Source organism: Phalacrocorax carbo, chromosome 4, assembly GCF_963921805.1.
Source record: "Phalacrocorax carbo chromosome 4, bPhaCar2.1, whole genome shotgun sequence".
NCBI classification, from domain to species: domain Eukaryota; kingdom Metazoa; phylum Chordata; class Aves; order Suliformes; family Phalacrocoracidae; genus Phalacrocorax; species Phalacrocorax carbo.
The window spans coordinates 35,924,523-35,933,230 of NC_087516.1; positions in this window are offsets into that span (position 1 = coordinate 35,924,523).

The following is an 8,708-nucleotide window of genomic DNA, read 5'->3' on the forward strand; positions in this document are numbered from 1 at the left end:
TTTGTTTTCACAGTACATTTCCAACAGAAAATCTATATCCGAATGCAGATTTGCCCCGCACCAGTTGATTTCTCTGTGAACACAGCAAACTTTAATGATAAAGTAGAAATGCCAGCATTTGATTTACACTCATGCTTACAACACAGATAGCAAGCACTAGTATAAGTCTACCACTCTTAGAAATATTTTCCTGCTAAAGACCGTACATTTGAGGGCAATGTAATCTCTAGCTTGTAAAAGTAAGCTCTATTTAGAAGAATCACAGCTGCATTTGATCTTTCCATTTACTAAAATCTCTATTCAGTTATATCCAGTATCTTTTTGCACTGCATCTTTTCCTCAGTAGCCACTGTGTCCTGAAAGCCCTTAATGCTCAGATTCACTTAGAGCTCACAGAAGGGAAGATGCACAGAAGTGAATAAGCATGCAAACACACCCACATAGTCCACCCTGTTCTTCTCCGCTCCCAAGAAATATTTGGCTGTGCTGACAACTGACTTCAAATCCAGAATTGCATCTTTACAATGGCCCCTGGGCACCTCTTGTCCACGCCTATCCTCTATTGTCTCTCATGAAACCACAGAAACAGTGGCAATAAGTTATTCTTAGGTTATTTTTTTTCCTCACCAAAATATATTTTCAACCCACCAAATTTCAGTGATATGGAAGGAGACCCTATCAGCTGCCAAGTATTAAAAGTTCCTAAGGTGTATCACAACAACTATCCATACAAGTTGCTGCATCTCACTTCACTTACAAGGTACCAGACAAATCATGAACATGCTTTAAATGCAGTGAATATTTACTGTGAGACTTCCAGAAACATCAGTGCTTATGTGGTGCCAGTGGACCTCAGACAAATAATCCTGTTTCTGTATATTCTGCCTAATCTTGTGGGATTTTTGGCAATGCTTTGTTTTATTGTGAAGGAGCCAAGGCTAGTTATGCATTGCTCCCAACAGGATTTTTTTAAACTTGTCTTAGCTTAACTAAAATTGGATTGTGTTGTTTTCAGTAGCTATAGCTTTTGGTTTGCTTAGCAGGATAACCAAAGAAATTGTAACAGTCTTCAGAAAAACACATGTTTTAGGGGAACAACTACTTGGACAAAGCTTTTGAGTAAGAAGTACCCAATCATTTCACATTTCTCATTAATTTTGACATGCTAGAAAGTTGTTTTCGTAATGCTAAAATTGACTCATTTTAAATGTAACAAACAGAAGAATGATAATGCTGAATAAAAGTATAGGATGAAGTAACATGATTCAGCTTTGTTGAAACAAAACTTCTGCTCTACAGGTGTTGAATTTCAGTTTTTCATTTGGAATTGGAATAAACAGAACAGCCATTTGAATCCAATCGATGGCTCTTTTAGGCCCATCATCAATAGTGCCATTATGTAGCCCACACTCTTTGCAAGTAAGAGGCAGTGAAAGTTCAGAAAACATTTACAGAGATGAACAATAAGAAAGGTCTATCACAACTGCTATTAAAACCATTGGTTTTACAATCTTAGATTAAAATCTGAGGACTAAATCCCAAGGCCAGTGCATTAGTTCATTACTAAATTCATCTGCGTATCCTGAGAAACATCTGTTGCTATTCAAAGATTAAGATTGTGAAAGCTTTTATCTATAAATAAAGCATGGAACAACATCTTTCAATTGCTTCTCCTAACCAGAACAAGGGCACAAAAAATAGAAGAGTGTGTCATATTTTAACTAGATTGAAAAAAAAATGTTCAACAGCCAATTCACATTTCCAATTTGATTTAATTTCTAAGGCAAGTTTTATATAAGTATTGGAAATATAACTATTTCAGAAAGCAATTATATCTATGAAAAGCTGAAATCCAAGAAAATATTTTATAAATAAAATGTGAAGCACTGGGCCTGATTCAAAGTATTGAAATTAGACACTATTACTTTTTTTTCCCCCTATATTGCACAAAAAGCATTCCCTGGGGCCAGTTTCTTTTTGCCTACTGCTTAATGCTTTGAACTTAAAAAAATGCATTCAGAAACATTTGTTTGAAAATACAGATAGGCATTTGCACACAAATTATATGATCCCATGCATTGTAATAGCTGTGCTGTTCTCCATTAGCCATACTGGTAAGGGGATTTAATTACCTTATGCCCCAGTCACTTGGTTATAATTCTCACCCAGTGGGGAATTTAACAGTAGAGTAGTATGACATTCAGACTGATATGAATTAGGGATCATCAAAACTGCAGAACAATATTAAAGTATGAGACACCACTATGTTCAGCACAATCAAAACAGCATGCCTGTAACACTGGAAACTGGTTATCAGTTGGGTTTCTACATTCTCAAGGATCAGGGGGTAGTTGACAATAATATAAATGTGCATAGAAGGCAAAAAAAAAGAAATCTACCGGTGTGTTGTACATCTGTGCAAACAATGGAAAATGATATAGAAATTACACGCTTAAAATATGGGTCATTTCTGTGGTAATGAGGTATCACCCCAGGCAGAGAGAAACCTAGGAAGCATAAGGACCAGGGATCAGAATGGAAAAATCCCATCTAAGACTGCCATCTTGCCCCACAGCAGGCTGCAATGGCTGAATTCTGACCTAATTTTGCAGTAGTAAGAATTTATCATTCACTGATAGTAACACAGGGAAGATGCAAGGTGACTCAACAATGAAAGACACCACAGAGACTATTTAAATGTGTCTAATGAGTTGTTAATATCTAATTGAAACTTTGTATTGTGCAACCGATTGCTGATCATTGTTACTCTAAAAAGATATTGAGAGCTAGAAGGATTCTGCAAGAAATGATTTTACACTCTGCAGAGAATCCTGCCAAGCAACACAGCCAAGTAAAACTGAGCGTGACTGTCCCTAGCCTTGACACCTGCTTCCTGCTTTTACAGACTTCTACTTTACATCCAGACTCAAAAATAGCCTAGATGAGGAAGATCTGCAGAACATCTGCCCATGCCACTGTCACAGACCACAAACCACTAAGTGCAATGAACTTAACAGCAGTACTAATTCAAAAAGAAACAGAATATCACACAGGAAAAGTACAGAAGTGAGAACATTTCCAATGATAGTTTCCTGCAATAAGAAAACTTGTTAGGGGACTATCTATAACCTATACAGGGCAAAGAAGGGCAAAAAAAGCCAATCTTAACTGTTTAACTCGGAGCACATGAAAGGTACGCCCCAGTCTGATACCTGAAAGCACTCGATGTGATGAAAGCAATGCATCCTGTCTGAACACCAGGAGCAACAAATCTACAATGCTCCAAGAGAAAGTTTTAACTGAATGTTAGGGCTTTTTCCTAAAACATTCCTCTCCAAAGTGAAATGAGAAGATCCCATAGTTCAGGATAAAAATGTTAAGACCCAGAAACTGAAGAAAGGAGGCCTTAGATTCCTCAGCTCTCAGTGATTGTTGAGCAGCTTTCTTTTGCATTTCTTCCAGTGAACATTAAAAGATCACTGGTAGAAACGTTTGTAAGCAGAGAATTAAGTTCATGTTTATTTTAAGGATTCAGTTTCAAGTCACCTGAATACCTGTGCTGGAAACTAGTCTGTGCGGCAGTCTGTCGTGCAATCTTTGCTCAAAGCAGCTAAAGTCTTCATACCAAATGTTTTCAACTGTTCACAAATGTGTGATACAGTATGGATCATTAAATCATCCCCCAATCTACTATAAAACCAGCCTGTTTGCAAGTGTTTAAAGATACTCTTGAAAGTAAGTCAATTGGTGAAAATCTTCCACTCAGCTGTAGTACTGGTTTCATGGGTATATCTCATATTGAAAGTTTTTGAACTATGTGAAAATGTGTTAGAAAACATCAAATGGGACAAGACATTGACTCCTGTGTAGTATAGGCTTCTTACAGTTTACAGAAGTTACACCACATGCTTATACACATCAGATCTCAAAATTAGATGAAATCTGAATCACTGGGTTGCTTAACACAAAGAATAATGTTACTTTTTTAAAGAAATATTAATTCTGAGCTAAAACTAAAGTTGCTTTTCACTGAAGAATAACAGATTTTAGAAATATATGTAAATATCTAGCCAAATATGCCTGTGCGTGTATTCATAGTTATTAACTTTATACTGAGATGATGTCTCTATATAGCAAGGGGGCAATCCAATTTGAAAGTTGTTCTCTGTTGATGTAAGTACCACCACTTCGCTACATAAAAGAAAAACCCAGAAAGAGTTCAGAATCTGAGCAAAAATGCAGTGGGTAAAAATTTGGCCTCGTTAGGAATCCCATTTTATTACAAGTTGATACTTGCATTACTGTTTCTTCTTGATGTCACACAGACCTCAGGCAGAGCTAAAATATGACTGTAGCCTGGAACAGGGGTAACCCATTTTAGAGTTGGATTTTTTTAAGAACATGTCAATCACTCCAAGGTCCTATAAAAATGTCAACATATGGAACCACACAGTCTTAGGTCTAAACACAAAACCACTCTCCAAAAAAATTTAGGACTGAAGGGTCAGGCTGCATACCACAGGACAAAGTAACCATTTCTGTATCGAATCTTTACCAGTAACCTCAGCCAGTGCTCCATTCCCTTCAGATGCAGAAATCTTTCTGTGGGTTCTCATTCTCATCTCAACAGCTTTTAACATGACTGAAAATGGAGATGTTAATATTTTCTACATTTGCATAACCATTCCTGTTTTGCTATTTCTCCAGAAAGGAAAACATAAACATTTAGCCTATTGGTTGTATCCATGCTTTCACATTATACTCGGCCTAAACTTGTCTTTAGGTTCTTCTAACTGGATCAATATAAAACAAGTGAAAACTAGCAGTCTGATATTTTCCTGGGTGTGAAGATAGCCTGAAAAACACCCTCTCAATCCACAGATTTCATTTATTTTTTTGTTAAGGCTTCCATCCTGTTTTCTGGCTATTTGGTGATGAAAGCAGGGCCACTCATTTGGAAGTCACTTAAGGAGAAACCAAAGATAAGGAGACAGAAAGCAGTAGGAAATTGTGAGAAGAGCATTAAAAAGTTCTGGGGGAAACGGTCATATTAATGTTTGAATTGCAGCCTATAAAAACAATATCACATTTGATAGAGTTAGAACTGTTGTGACTAAAAGTTGTTGCTTTGGGGGAGTCAGAAAGTCTTCAGGACAAGAAGTTCCTAAACAAATTTACGATGACGATATTTGACCTTAGAAAAGCAGATGTACAGAATCATAAAGATAAGGAACTGCAAAGCAAACACTAAACCAGAACAGACTATCCCTCAAGGATGAGAGATAAAAGATTATCTCAGAACTGAGTTTGCACGAAAGCAAAAGTTAACTAGCGGACAAAACGAGGAAAAATATATCCTTCATCCAGAGACCCCTGATGACCACCCAGAGACACCAACAGGCATGAGCGAAGGACATTTGCATATGATAATGAATTCTCAGAAATTAATGAATAAGTATCTCCTCTCTTGGAAAACTAATTAATATGTATGTAAAGCTTGTGTAAGTTATGCAACTAACCCTGTGTGGGTATGCACATTAGAAGGAGTGATCCCCTATGTGTCCAGCACTGCAATAAAGAATACCTGCTTAACAGTCGTTCAGACTGTTAAGTCCTGATTTCAGCTTTTCATGGCATCACATTGGAAAAAGTACAGGTTCACAAGCAGTGCTTCTTGGACTGTCTAGAAGCCTCTGAAGTAGCAGCATCTATCTATAGAATCATAGAATCATTAAGGATGGAAAAGACCTTTAAGATCATTGTCAACTCATCACTGCCACATCGCCTAAACCATGCCCTAAAGTGCCACATCTACACATCTTTTAAATACCTCCAGGGATGGTGACTCCACCACCTCTCTGGGCAGCCTGTTCCAATGCCTGACCACTCTTTCAGTAAATAAATTTTTTCTAATATCCAATCTAAACCTCCCCTGACACAGCTTGAGGCCATTTCCTCTCGTCCTATTGCTAGTAACTTGGGAGAAGAGACCAACACCCACCTCACTACAACCTCCTTTCAGGTAGTTGTAGAGAGCAATACGGTCTGCCCTCAGCCTCCTCTTCTCCAGTTCCCTCAACCTCTCCTCATAAGACTTGTGCTCCAGACCCTTCACCAACTTCATTGCCCTTCTCTGGACACGCTCCAGCAACATGTCTTGCATGCTAGAAAATTTGAGAACGTGGTAGCTTTCACCAGCCTGCAGCTCATTGCTCGTTCATAAGGCAATGTAAGTACAGAAGGTAAGGGAAGTATCTCCAAAACAGATGTTTAGCCAAAACACCAGACCTACGTTCTAGTTTCCTTGGGCCCCTGCCTTTGGAATATTGCCTTTTTCTTTACCTTCACTTTTGTGCAATTTTTCTGCAATGCTGGGCTCCCATGTTTGTTCTGGTTCTGTACCTATGTGAAAATGGGACTCTGGGACACTAATTGCATGCAGGATTATTGGCAGTCTAAATTTACTACATATGCTGAGTTTCTAAAGGTTTTAGCATAGGCAGTAGGAACATTTTAGTCTTTCCTCTAATAGTGGCCAATCCAATAAACAGAACAAGTCAGGAATTTCTTATTACTTGTCCAAAGATTGAGTCCACAATTATAAACCTGCCATTGTATGCATCTGTCTAGCTAATAGCTCCAACTATTTGGAAATCCAGGAATTTGGGTGAAAAATGAAAGTTTCAGTACATCTGAATAACCTTGTTAAGTTCAGCATGGATGGGTTGTCAAGCATGACGTATAATGCATATTGGGAAAGCAAAGCACGTGTTGTGTTGCCTAAAGTGACCTCACATTGACTTTCCCTTTTAATTACACCACACAGGTTAGATATTTTAAGATGTTCTTTGTGCCAGGTTGTTCCTGACCACAATGAGAAACCCTTTGTAAAATGAGGGTCACCTATCTACATAAACATGACCACAAAATTCGAATTAGCTTCTCTTCAAGTGACATTCAGCACCTTTAATCTATCTGCCTAATATCCATACCTATAATGAAAGCAGATGCATGTGTGTACAGAATCAGCCAAAGTGTCTCAAAACAGTTATTTGTATCCCCCAAACTATACAACTAAAGTAGCTACTTTGGACGTGATCTCCCTTACTAGGCTTTGTAAAAAAAACAGTAGATACTATGCATCTCTTCTGATCTGAATTCCTTGTGTTAACACAACTGAAAAAACCCCTTCAATTAAAAGCACCGAAACAAAAATGAAGTTTTCATTTGGAGAAACTATAGGAAGCAAAGACAGTAGATTTGATTATATATGGTTCTGCATGGCCAAATACAGAAGTACAATACTGAAAACGTTCATTGAAATGCCTTTAGCTTTTGAGACCTGTGACTATTAGTCACTGCTTTATTATGGCTAATACTTTATTTTTATATCAAGCTATTTTTATATCAAGTATTTAGAATATTTTAAACGTTTTTGCACCACATCACTTAGCAATTGACCTAATAACAGAACCATGAGAAATATTATATTTTAGGTACTTTAATTATAAGAAAGTTAGGGGAAATGTATTAAATCACCAGTTTACCTTTTCTACATAAGGCAGTAAGTGTTTGAAAAGCATAGAATTGTTATTGATACCATCTTTTTCCCCACAATAAAGCATTTTGTAACAGAAAATATCACATTTGATTAGATTTTGAGAAAGGCAGCATCAAAGTATCACGTTAGCAGTCGCTTATTTATCAAGCCACCAAATTTGTCAGGTTTTCTGTACATGCAAAAAGCCATCACTAGATGTCAGTGTTAACTTTCTGCAAAATAGGGAGGAATCGTTTAGTTTCTATTTAAGGATAGCTACAAACCCATAAAGAAGCCCATAAAGTCCAAAGTTCCTTAAGGGAAATGTTTAACCTGAAGATTGATCCTGCAACTGGTTCAGCATTAAGGCTATTTGTCTGGCATGGCTCCATTTGTTGAATTAAATTTAGAATTACAAAGAAATTCGACATTCATACTCTTAATAATGGAACATTTAATACACACAAGATGAATTCTTTTATTCATCTGCAGCTAAAAAAAAAACAAGCTGACTGTGCTAATGAATCTAGTACATGTATTGTGATCACTGCTTAAGCCTGCTGCTGCTACTGAATTTACCAGAACTTTATCTGAAGAACATAAGGACTAACATATGGACATAACTACATATTAACAGCTTTGTAACAGAGTAATTTCTGCAAAATTGTGTTGCATCATTATGACAGTGATGAGACACCCGACAAACATGGCTTATTACTCCTAAGATACAAGCCTTAGCCTTCCCAAAGGCTGCCCACAAGCTATTTATCATATGGTTTCCTGGTGGCTGATTCATTAAAATTATGCAATAAACCGAAAGCTGCAGACACTTGAGGGGTTTTTTTGGCAACTGGCAAAATATCTGAGAATTTCTCTTCTGATTCAGTTAAGTGTCTCTTCTGCCTGCTTACTTTGCTGACTGCCATGGGGATAAATGCCTTACTAAAATGCTTTTGACCTGTTTCTCTTTCTGAATTCTTGAGCTTCTTTGTAGAAGCAGGCAGGGCTGAACACCAAATATGCAAGTCCCTAGTGTAGGACCCCAATGTATTGGGATCTAGACTTTGAGACCCTACTCCTCAAGGCAATTTATGAAGTGGATTCACACATGGTAATAAGTTGCTTCCAATTTGCAGTATAGTTAGTGGAACATTTTTTGGACTTAGAC